This window comes from Rhinopithecus roxellana, chromosome 9, assembly GCF_007565055.1.
Source record: "Rhinopithecus roxellana isolate Shanxi Qingling chromosome 9, ASM756505v1, whole genome shotgun sequence".
In the NCBI taxonomy this organism is placed as follows: domain Eukaryota; kingdom Metazoa; phylum Chordata; class Mammalia; order Primates; family Cercopithecidae; genus Rhinopithecus; species Rhinopithecus roxellana.
In genome coordinates this window covers 73,543,818-73,554,918 of record NC_044557.1, presented here as the reverse complement: position 1 = coordinate 73,554,918, position 11,101 = coordinate 73,543,818, and positions in this window count along the sequence as shown.

Genomic DNA, 11,101 nt, shown 5'->3' with positions numbered 1-11,101 from the left:
TTTAAAAGATTTTTTTCACCAAATCTTTAGATAGTATATCAACCAGCAAATGGCATGCAACATTCAAAATATAATATGGCTACTTCTATTGTGTCCTATTTTATTTTTTGACTTAACACATACTAATTGCATGGTTCATTATACTAGTTTCTTTCAGATAGTTTCACTTTCTTTCACACTTAGTCTTCTTAGAATAAGTTAAGTATATATAAAATATGTATTAGGTATACATATTATACGCATACATATGTATTCAATATTATATGAATATGTAATTTTTTCTATATGTATTACCATTAGTCACTCATAACAATCATATTAAAGCTGATAAATACTGCTATTAAACCACAGTCATCCAAGTTGGCAAATTTAGCAAATTATTCATTCAACAAAATGATCATTGGACTAATTAGCTTCAGGAAAGTTGATTTCTGGTAAATTAGCTTTCTTTCTTGTCTTATAGTGTCTTTAAAGAAAAGCCCCATAATTTCCATATATAAATTTTTAATAAACTTTTGTTGAATGAATGAATATCTTTAATTGATTTTTCCCTTTAAGTAGTGCTTATTTATATGATAAATAAATGTCCTAAAAAGATCACACCAGTGAGAATTTTGGTCTTGAATTATTAAAATAATTGGATGGGATGGTGTCCCAATAAATAATCGTAACTAGATGGAAATTCATGTAACCAAAAGGTCAACTTGGAACCAGAAAAAGCAGTTATGGAGTTGATGTAATTTATGATTTAAACAGTGTTCATTTTTACAGTCTTCAAACCTGTCTTGCAACACAGACTCATCATGGACATGAGAAAACATGAAAGTAGAATCTAATCATTAAACCTCGTGTTTCTTTTGTAAGTTTTCAAAAATCTAGCTCTAACAAAACCCTGCCTAAAGGGCTAGGATAGTGGGTGTGACCTGTGCCATCTCATAGGGCCCATACTCAGTTTAATACTTTGCTGTCATCTTGAGATCCTTAATATTTTTTGAACAAGGGACTTCCCCTTATCATTTTGCATGAGACCTCACAAATTATGTAGCCTGTTCTACTGGCTCATATGGTGAAAAAAGAGACTGTTTTTAAACATATTGGTCCCTTGACTTAAAAACAATAAGAAAATGATAAGGGATTGATAGAAACTCTTGCAGAACTAGAGGGAATAAGGAATTTAATTGTGAATGCATCACTCAATTCAGGGCCTAATTTCAAAACTAGACCTATTAGTGAAAGATGGTGAACAAAATGAGGTACTTGGAAAACAACAGTTTGCCTTTAACATATATTCAGAATTCTAGGCATTAAGAAAATAACAGTGATTAAGAAAACTCCCTGTCCTTGTGGAGCTTACATTCTTGGTGGAGATAGACAATAAACACAAAAATTGGTGAAATATATAACATGTTCAAAACTAATAGATGCTAGACAGAAAATACTAACGCAAGGAAGACAACAAACAATGTAACCTTGTTGCTTAATGCCTGGAAGGAGATGGAAGGTTTTTAATTGCTTAAGTGTGCAAATACAGGACGGTTCAAATAAAAATCATTAACTCTCCATTGACAAATTTGTATGGAGCTACATGGCCCAGGTAATGTCGAACATATTTGACTTTTGAGACAATTACTGAAGCGTGTTAAAGTCATTCATTACTGCTAACACGTTGTGCAGTAACAAAGGTTTTACAAAGTTTGGTACCTTCTGTGAGTGTCAATATTTCTTTCATTTACTTTTTCATTTCCTTCAAATTCCTTTTTGTATTTGGTGTGTTGTAAAATGAGTATTTGTGATTACTCCTTCATGAATATAGTGTGTATTTTAAAAAAGCTGTGAGAAAATTGTGAATATCAGAAATGAGAATGACTAATTTATACTAAGGCACAGACACAAAAAGTCATGAAATCCATGCTCAAAACTCTTAGAAGGGCATGGCTTCTGAACTCCTGCTGAATCCTTGTATCTACCTGAGGGTTAAAGTAATAAAAAGTGCTAAAAAGAAATGAACAAATTGAAAAAAACTTGTCTTATTTCACTTGTATTACAAATTTCTTGAATATCCTATAATTTGCTTAATTGACAGCCAAATTACTTGTTTCTATGATATTTATCAAATTGCTTAAAAGCCCTAAGGCTTGTAATATAGATTTTCAAAATGTCACTTGAATCAAATGTTTTATTTTATCATTATTTCTTATGCTTTTTACAGAACCTATTTCAGTTTACATTGAAGAGAAGAGTGATGATGAAGACTAGATTACAGCTTCACTTGCATAAATGTGGTGGGACACCAAGGCCACAATGTCTTTATTTATAAAATGTCTTGCCAATAGTAGATTTTTGTTATGCAAGAACAATCTCAAGGTGTAAAAGCTAGGACACTTTGAAAACATGAATTCTCCATTTAGTAAAATTCTTTTACTTAAGATCCTATAAAGTTGCAGAGACTTCGGTTCAGTCATGTGCACTGGAGATGCTCAAGCTGGTTTTTGCCCAGGAATAGAAGAGAAATCTAGAAGAGGTGCTTCATACAGTGTGTTGATACATTCTAGAATTATTGAAACACCTTAACATTAAAATGAGCCATCAAAGGATTGATGCTCTCACCATTGCCCTTCAGTATTGCATCTGGCAAAATTCTGATTTTGTGAGTCTCTTTTGGAGACTAACAAGGCTGGTGACATTTTGGGAAAGGTAAACTAATTCTTTTATTGTTCTGCTTTGTTTTATATTCTTTTTCCAAATAAAACATTAATTGGAAAAATTAAAGCATTATATACTCTTTACTTATTGGTTCTAACAATGCTTTTCAATACATCTGGTATTGTTACCTTAGTAATAATGAAAGCACCTCATGCTGTCATTACTTGTTTTTTACGCAGACATGCAATAGGAATACAGGCTGTTTTTACAATCCTGAGAGAAGCTTTGTCACCAAACATAAAAGTCATTGACATTATTTAAAGTACCCTCTGAATTATTGCATGTTTTAAAAAATGATCAAGAAATAGGGCAACCAAAATATAAAGTACATTTTATCAAATAGAAGTTCACTGATTTCCAAGGAGGCAGGAGTTTTTATTTATTACGTGTGTGTGTGTGTGTGTGTGTGTACGTGTGTGTGTGTGTGGTGAGAACACTTGAAATCTTCTTTCTTATCGATTTCCAAGTATACAATATGTTGTTATGAACTGTAGTCACCATGTTGTACAACAGATCTCTTGAAATTATTCCTCTGGTCTAACTGAAATGTCATCTCTATTGACCAACATCTCTCAAAGCCCCTCACCTCCAACTTCTGGTAACCAACATTCTATTCTCTGTTTCCATGAGTTTGACTTTTTTGCGTTCCACATATAAGTGAGATCATGCAGTATTTCTCTTTCTGTGCCTGGCTTATTTCACTTAACATAATGTCCTCCACGTTCATCCCTGTTGTTGCAAATCACAGGTTTTTTTTTACTATTTTTAATGGCTGAATAGTATTCCCTTGTGTATACATACCATATTTTCTTCATTCATTTATTGATGTACACTTACATTAATTCCATATCTTGGCTATTGTGAATAATGCTGCAATGCACATGGGAGTTCAGATGTATCTTAGAAATCCTTATTTCAATTCCTTTGAATACTTATACAGAAGTAGGATTTCTGGATCATATGATAGTTCCATTTTTAATTTTTTTGAGGAACTTCCATACCATTTTCCTTAATGGCTGTACTGAATTACATTGCTACTAACAGTGCACCAGGATTCCTTTTACTCCAGATTCTTGTTAACAGTTGTTATCTTTTGTCTTTTTTATAATAGCCATTCTCACAAGTGTGAGGTAATATGTGATTGTGGTTTTATTTGCATTTCCCTGATGATTAGTGATGTTTTTACTGCAGCTCAGACTCTGAGTTCTTGGCTCTCAAGTAAGTAGAAATGAACACCAGGCCAAACAGAAATTTTTCTTAGGCGAGGTTTTAATAGGCTTCCAGCTCACACAAAGCAAGGGAGAAATGTACAGAAAACGGATCTCAGTGCCAGCTACCCAAAGGGCTTGGCTCTTGTCATTTTAAGGGAGCTAAGGTGAGAAAAGGAGCTGTGTGTAGGCATATAGAGGCAAGAAACTTTTAGCACCTGCGCAGTTTGATAACATATTTCTTCATGTGTCGTATGTCTCATTAGCATGTCAAATCCCCACACCTGGGTGTGATTTTCAATATTATAATGAGATTATAACAAGGAAAAACTTCATGAAAGGTCAATGCTGGAATTCATTCATCTTGTCTTCGGTTGGCTGAATCTGGTCTGTTTATTATTGGGAATGCCAGAGTCTCACTTCAGTAACCTTGGAAGACATCAGCTCAAAGCTGTAAATGGTCAGTTTCTTCTTTTTATAGTTAGGGATTCAGCCAGGACAGCTAAGTTAGGAGGAGGCAGCTTTCTACTCCCTGACTTGGGTCAGCTTGTTAAGGGAGGCAAGAAGGTAGGGCAGGGAAATGCCTGGACATTTGAGGTCTATGGAGTGGTGGTGAGGGGTTCTTGGTTACTATGTCTCTTAACTCCCAGGACCGAGTTTCTTTCCTATACTGGCTCAATGTTGACCACCTTGCTGTATACCTGTTAGCCATTTGTATGTCTTCTTTACGGAAATGTCCACTTAAGTCCTTTGTTATTTTTAATCTGGTTATTTGTTTTCTTACTGTTGAGTTATAAGAGTTCCGTATATATTTTGGATATTAACCCCTTATCAGATATACGGTTTGCAAATATATTCTTCAACTTAATAGACAGTCTCTCCACTCTGTTGATGTTTCCTTTGCTGTAAAGAAGCTTTTCAGCTTGATGTTAGCCCATTTGTCTATATTTTTTCTGTTGCCTGTGCTTTTAGAATTATATCCAAAAAAAAAAAAAAAAAGTATTGCCCACACCAATGTCATGAAGCTTTTCCCCAATATTATTTTTCTAGTGGTTTTATGGTTTCAGGTCTTACATTTAAATCTTTATTTTAGTCGATTTTGGTTTATGGTATGAGATGAAGGCCTAATTGGATTCTCCTGCTTGTGGATATCCAGTTTTCCCAGCCCTATTTTTGGAAGACACTGCCCTTTCTCATCATGTGTTCTTGGCATTTTTGTTGAAAATCTATTGACCATAAATATGTGAATTCATTTTGGGGGTGAGGGGTAAGATTTAAGAGCTTGTTTAAGGGCAACTACTTAATTTTTCTTAAAGAAAAGAAATTCTGCATTCAGAATACTTCAAAAAAAAAAAAAACTATTGATGCATGGGTTGGCTTATCTGGCAATTATTTTTAGCCACATGGATGGGCTAAAATTTTCAAGTTCATTAGGCTTTCTACTTTAAATAATATTATAATCTTTCCAGAATATGTAGCTGATTTGGAAGATCAAAATAGAAACTGACATCCTTGCCAAACTTTGAAATGTTTTACCCCTAGCTAACTATCCATTTCTTTGAAAAGAGACATCTATAAATATCTGGAAACTGTTTAATACCCTTTTGGAAGTTACTTCTATCTTAATTGTATTAAAGTTGAACCATGGATCCAGAATCCTTTTCTTTCTGATATAAACTGTATTGAAAGCATTGTCCTAGTCTATAATCTTTGCTCTTAGGCTCAAAAACATTATAGGTAGGATTTAACTCAAAAAATCTTTGAGGATTCTAACATCTTTTGAGGCAAGCTTATCTTGGCCTTGTAAAATAAGCTTAAAAAACTTTAATTTAATGCTATGATCTAAATGTTTGTATCCTCCCAAAATTTGTGTGTTGAAAGTGATGGTATACCAAAGTTATGCTGTTAGGAGGTGGGGGCTCTTGAAAGGTGATTAGGTCATGGAAAGCCCTCATGAATGGGATTAGTGTCCTTATGAAATAGGCCCAAAGGAACTCATTCACGCCTGCCACCATGTGAGGATGCAGTGGAAAGACTCTTTCTATGAACCAGAAGATGGCATTCATCAGACACTAAATCACTGGCATCTGGATCACCAACTTCCCAGCCTTCAGAACTGTAAGAAACAAATTCCTGTTTGTAAGCAATAAATTTCTGTTGTTTATAAACCACTCAGCCTGTGCTATTTTGTTATAGCAGCCCAAATGAACTAAGACATCCTTTTAGCTACACACACACACACACCTTAACTAATCAAGAGTTTCAATACTTATAAACCTTAAAACAAAAATTTGAAATTGACAACATATCCTGCATAACAATAACAAGCATGTTGTCCTGTCAATCACAACCCCACAGTGTAATGTTCTTATCCAAGTTAAGAAACAACTTTACCCTGATTTTAAAAAATAACATAAAATTTTAAAGTTACTTGTATATAAAATATACTGTCTTATTTTTGTGTTGATAAAAATGGATATCATGCATTTATTTTGAAATATTTGATAACTATAATTTTAATATAATTTGTTTCCTATATAATTCTACAAATTTTATTTTGTGTACTTAAACTTAATATTCTGAGAAAGAGTTCATAGCCTTCACTTGACTTCCAAAGGGACTCAGAAAAGGTTAGGAACACCTGATTTAGGCAGAGGGTAAAGATACAAAAGAAAATGGGTCACAAGATTAGGATTTTGGAAACTCCAACAGTTAGACGTCTAGCAGAAGAGAGGTTAGCAAATAAGACTGAGAGACAGCAGCCATGGGTGAGAGGGAAAGTAGAACATTGTTGCAGTACAGAAATTAAGAGGAGCACACACCTGAAGATGTAGAATCATCACTTGTTATAAATGCTTTTGGGAGGTTGAAGAGGGTGGTAATCTGTCTGGACATAGATTCAGTGAAATGGTGATTTCCCTAAGCCCAAATTGAGTGAGTTGAGAGGGAGGTGAAGAAGTAGAGACAATCCAATTAAAAAGTTTTGCTTAAAATGGAAGCAGAGGAATAGGGCTGTTCCTAGAGGAAGATATGTGATCAAGACATGGTTTTTACAAAAGATTATAGTTACCAGGCCAAGTGACTATGCTGCTGTGGCTGATGTGGCAGAGGGGTAAAATACCAATGAAAGAGAGGGAGGGACAACTGTAAGAGAAAGATCATTGAGAAGAAGAGGGGTGCTGGAATCCAGGGGACGAGTGGAGGCAAGGTTAAATGTATGGGTCCAGATTCAGGAAGGCTGGTAAATTTGGTGATGGGATGATGCCAGGTTCTTGTCTGATTGCTGCTGTTTCCTTGATAAGCATGAGGCTGGGGAGAAGTGCGAAACAGGCATTTTGGTGAGTTGGAAAGTGTATACCCTAGGAAAGTGTACTGGAGTTCTTGGTCAGGAAAAAAGTGTTCTTTTGAGTTTTTGACCATTATTTCTTTTCAAACCATGTTCATGGCTTAGATTACCTAATACTGTTAAACTGTCCATACTACTCAAAGGAATATACATATTTCACACAATCCCACTAAAATGTCAATAATATTTTTCACAGAAACAGAAAAAGCAATACTTAAATTCAAAAGGTACCACAGAAGACCTGAGAAGCCAAAGCAATCTTGACCAAAAAGAACAAAGCAGAAGTCATAACTTTTCCTGGTTTCAAATAATTTTATAAAGCTATAACAAATAGAGTAATCAGAAAAGCATCATACTTCGGGAGGCTAAGGTGGAAGGAACACTTGAGCCCGGGAGTTTGAGATCAGCCTGAGCAACATATTGAGACCTGAGATCCCAACTCTACAAAAAACGTTTTTTTGTAAATTAACCAGATGTAGTGCCACATGCCTGTAGTCCCAGCTACTTGTGAGGCTGAGGTGGGAGGATCGCTTGAGCCTGAGAGGTTAAGGCTGCAGTAAACCATGATCATGTCACTGCACTCCAGTCTGGGTGACAGAGGTAGATCCTGTCTCAAAAAAAAAAAAAAAAAAAAGTGTCATTCTGGCATAAAAAGACGTGAGCCAATGGAACAGAATAGAGGCCCCAAAATAAACCCATGCATGTACAGTCAACTAATTTTTGACAAAAATGCCAAGAATATAAAATGGGAAATAACAGTCTTTTCAATAAATTATGTTAAGCAAACTAGATGTGCACATGAAAAAAAGAAAAAAACTGTTTAATCCATATATCATATGTACCAGGAAATCAACTCAAAAATTGATTAAACACTCAAAGACATGAAACAGTAAAACTAGAAGAAAACAGGGAAAAGGCTCCTTGACATTGGTCTTGGCAATGAGTTTTTGGATATGATGCCAAAACACAGACAAAAATAAACAAGCAAGATTACATCAAATTTAAAAACTTTCTTGCAGCAAAGAAAGCAATCCCGAGTGAAATGGCAATCTATAGAATGAAAGAATATGTTTTTGCCAGGCGCGGTGGCTCACGCCTATAATCCCAGCCCTTTGGGAGGCTGAGGCAGGCAGATCATGAGGTCAAGAGATCGAGACCATCCTGGCTAACACAGTGAAACCCCGTCTTTACTAAAAACACAAAAAAGTAGCCGGATGTGGTGGCGGGGGCCTGTAGTCCTAGCTACTCAGGAGACTGAGGCTGGAGAATGGCGTGAACCCAGGATGTGGAGCTTGCAGTCCACTGCACTCAGCCTGGGCGATAGAGTGAGACTACGTCTCAAAAAAAAAAAAAAAAAAAAAAAATTTCAAACCATGTATTTGATAAGAGATTAATATCCACAATATTAGGAACTCCTACAACTCAATAGCAAAAAACAAACAACAAACGAATCCAATTAAAAAATAGACAAAGGACCCAATAAATATTTCTCTAAAGAAGAAAACATACAAGTGGCTAAAAGCTATGTGATGAGGTGCTCAACATCACCAATCGGGGATATGCAAATCAAAATCACCATTTCACCTCACAACTTTTAGAATGACTATTATCAAACAGTCAAAAGATAAGTGTTGGCAGAATGTGGAGAAAAGGAAACCCTGATACATTGTTGGTTTATATGTAAATTAGGAGAGCCATGATGAAAAACTGTATATAAAGATTTTTCAAAATGTTAAAAAATAGAACCATCATATAATCCAGCAATTCCACCTCTGGGTATATATCCAAAGGAATTGAAATCAGAATTTTATTTTTTTGAGACAAGGTCTCATCTGTCACCCATGCTTGAGTGTAGTGATGCAATCATGGCTCACTGCAGTCTTGACCTCATGAGCTCAAGCAATCCTCCCACCTCAGCCTCCCAAGTAGTTGGGACTATAGGCATGTGCCACCACACCCAGCTAGTTTTTGAATTTCTTGTAGAGATGGGATTTTGTTATATTGCCTAGGCTAGTCTAGAACTCCTGGGCTCAAGCGTTCTGCCCACCTTCGCCTCGCAAAGTGCTGGGATTACAGGCATGAGCCACTGCACCCAGCCAGGATCTTCAATATGTGTCTGCCCCTCCTGTCCATTAAAGCATCATTCACTATAACCAAGACATGGAATTACCCTAAGTGTCCATTGATGGATAAATGAATAAAGAAAATGTAATACACACCTCCACATTCATCTATCCACCCTCTTCCACATGAGAATTATTCAGTATGAGAAACGAGAGAAATCATGCCATTTGTGAAAACATGAATGGACCTAAAGGATACAATGTTTAAGTGGAAAAAAGCCAAACACAGAAAGACAAATACTGTATGATCTCACCTATATGTGGAATCTAAAATAGTCAAACTGATAGAAGCAGACATTAGAATGATTGTCAGGGGCTGGGGTGATGGGGAACAAGAAGATGATGGTTAAAGCATACAAAGTTTCAGTTATGTAAATTCTAGAGATTATGCAGCACAGTGCCTGTAGCTAACGATACCGTATTGTATACTGAAAATTTTCTAAGCAGATAGATCTTATGTTAAGTGTTCTTACTACATACAAGCACGCACACACACATGCAAACACACACACACAAACAATAACGAAGGGTGGGGGGAGGAAAGGCTGGGTGGTGCTGCATATGTCTATGACCTTGATCGTAGTGATGGTTTCACAGGTATATACTCATTGAGACATATGCATTAAATAAGTATAGCTTTTTACATGTCAATCATACTTCAATAAAGTGGTTTTTGAAAACATAGAAAATAAAGGCAAGTTACATATATAATATAAAACATTTATCCAAAGATATAAAAGGAATGCTGACATATAGTGTTATTGTTCCATACATATTAAACGTACCCAAACCAGAAAATATTTTTATATAATATTTTATTCATTTTTAAAATGAAGCAAAAAATCACACTTGTATTTTGAAAAATTTTAAACTTATTTACAATAGGTAGGTATATAAACTTCTATTGGATTCACATTTTAAATCTTTATCTCCATATATAATACAATTTTTTTCTGTTAATTTTTCTATTCATAGTCTATTCATATAGTACCAGTTTTTGCTATTAAAACATTTGAGAGTTAGTTACAGTGTGGCACTTCATCCTTAAATACTTCAAGATGGAACAGGATCATTCTTCACATATACAAGCGTAAGACTCAAGAAATTTAACACTGAAACTACAGTCCATGCTTACAGTTTTCCAAATGTCCAAATAACATTTTAGATAGTTGCATTTTGTTTATTTATCAAGGATGACACATTGTTTTAAACTTTAATATATCTTTCTTTTAATCTAGCACAGACCCTGCCTTTGCTTTTACTTTTCTCTCTTTTTTTTTTTAGTGTTTCATTCCTTCATGACATTGACTTCTTTTTGAGAAATCCATGCCAATTGTTTTTTCACAATGTAGTGATTTTTATTTTAAAATGAGACTTATCAGAAGGGTTGTGTAATTTTCTTCAACAAAGTTCAGATAAACGTGTATGCATGGACTAAGCTTTCAGAGTAGCGAGGTTTAGACAGGATTGTGTGTGGTTCGAAAACAGAGAGAAGTTAAGGTTAATAGTGAGGAGGTTCTAATGATAAACCGATCAATTTTAAGCTTAATAATGACCAAATTTAAGCTGGTAAGGAGGGAAGTGAGAGCATGCAGGGAACAATGATAATGATAAAGGGGGGGTTCAATGGAGGTCTCAAAAAGTCTTTATAAAATGAAATAATTAGATCAAAAACACAGGAAATGCAACTAATCAGCAAATATGTCTGTTCTATTTTACTA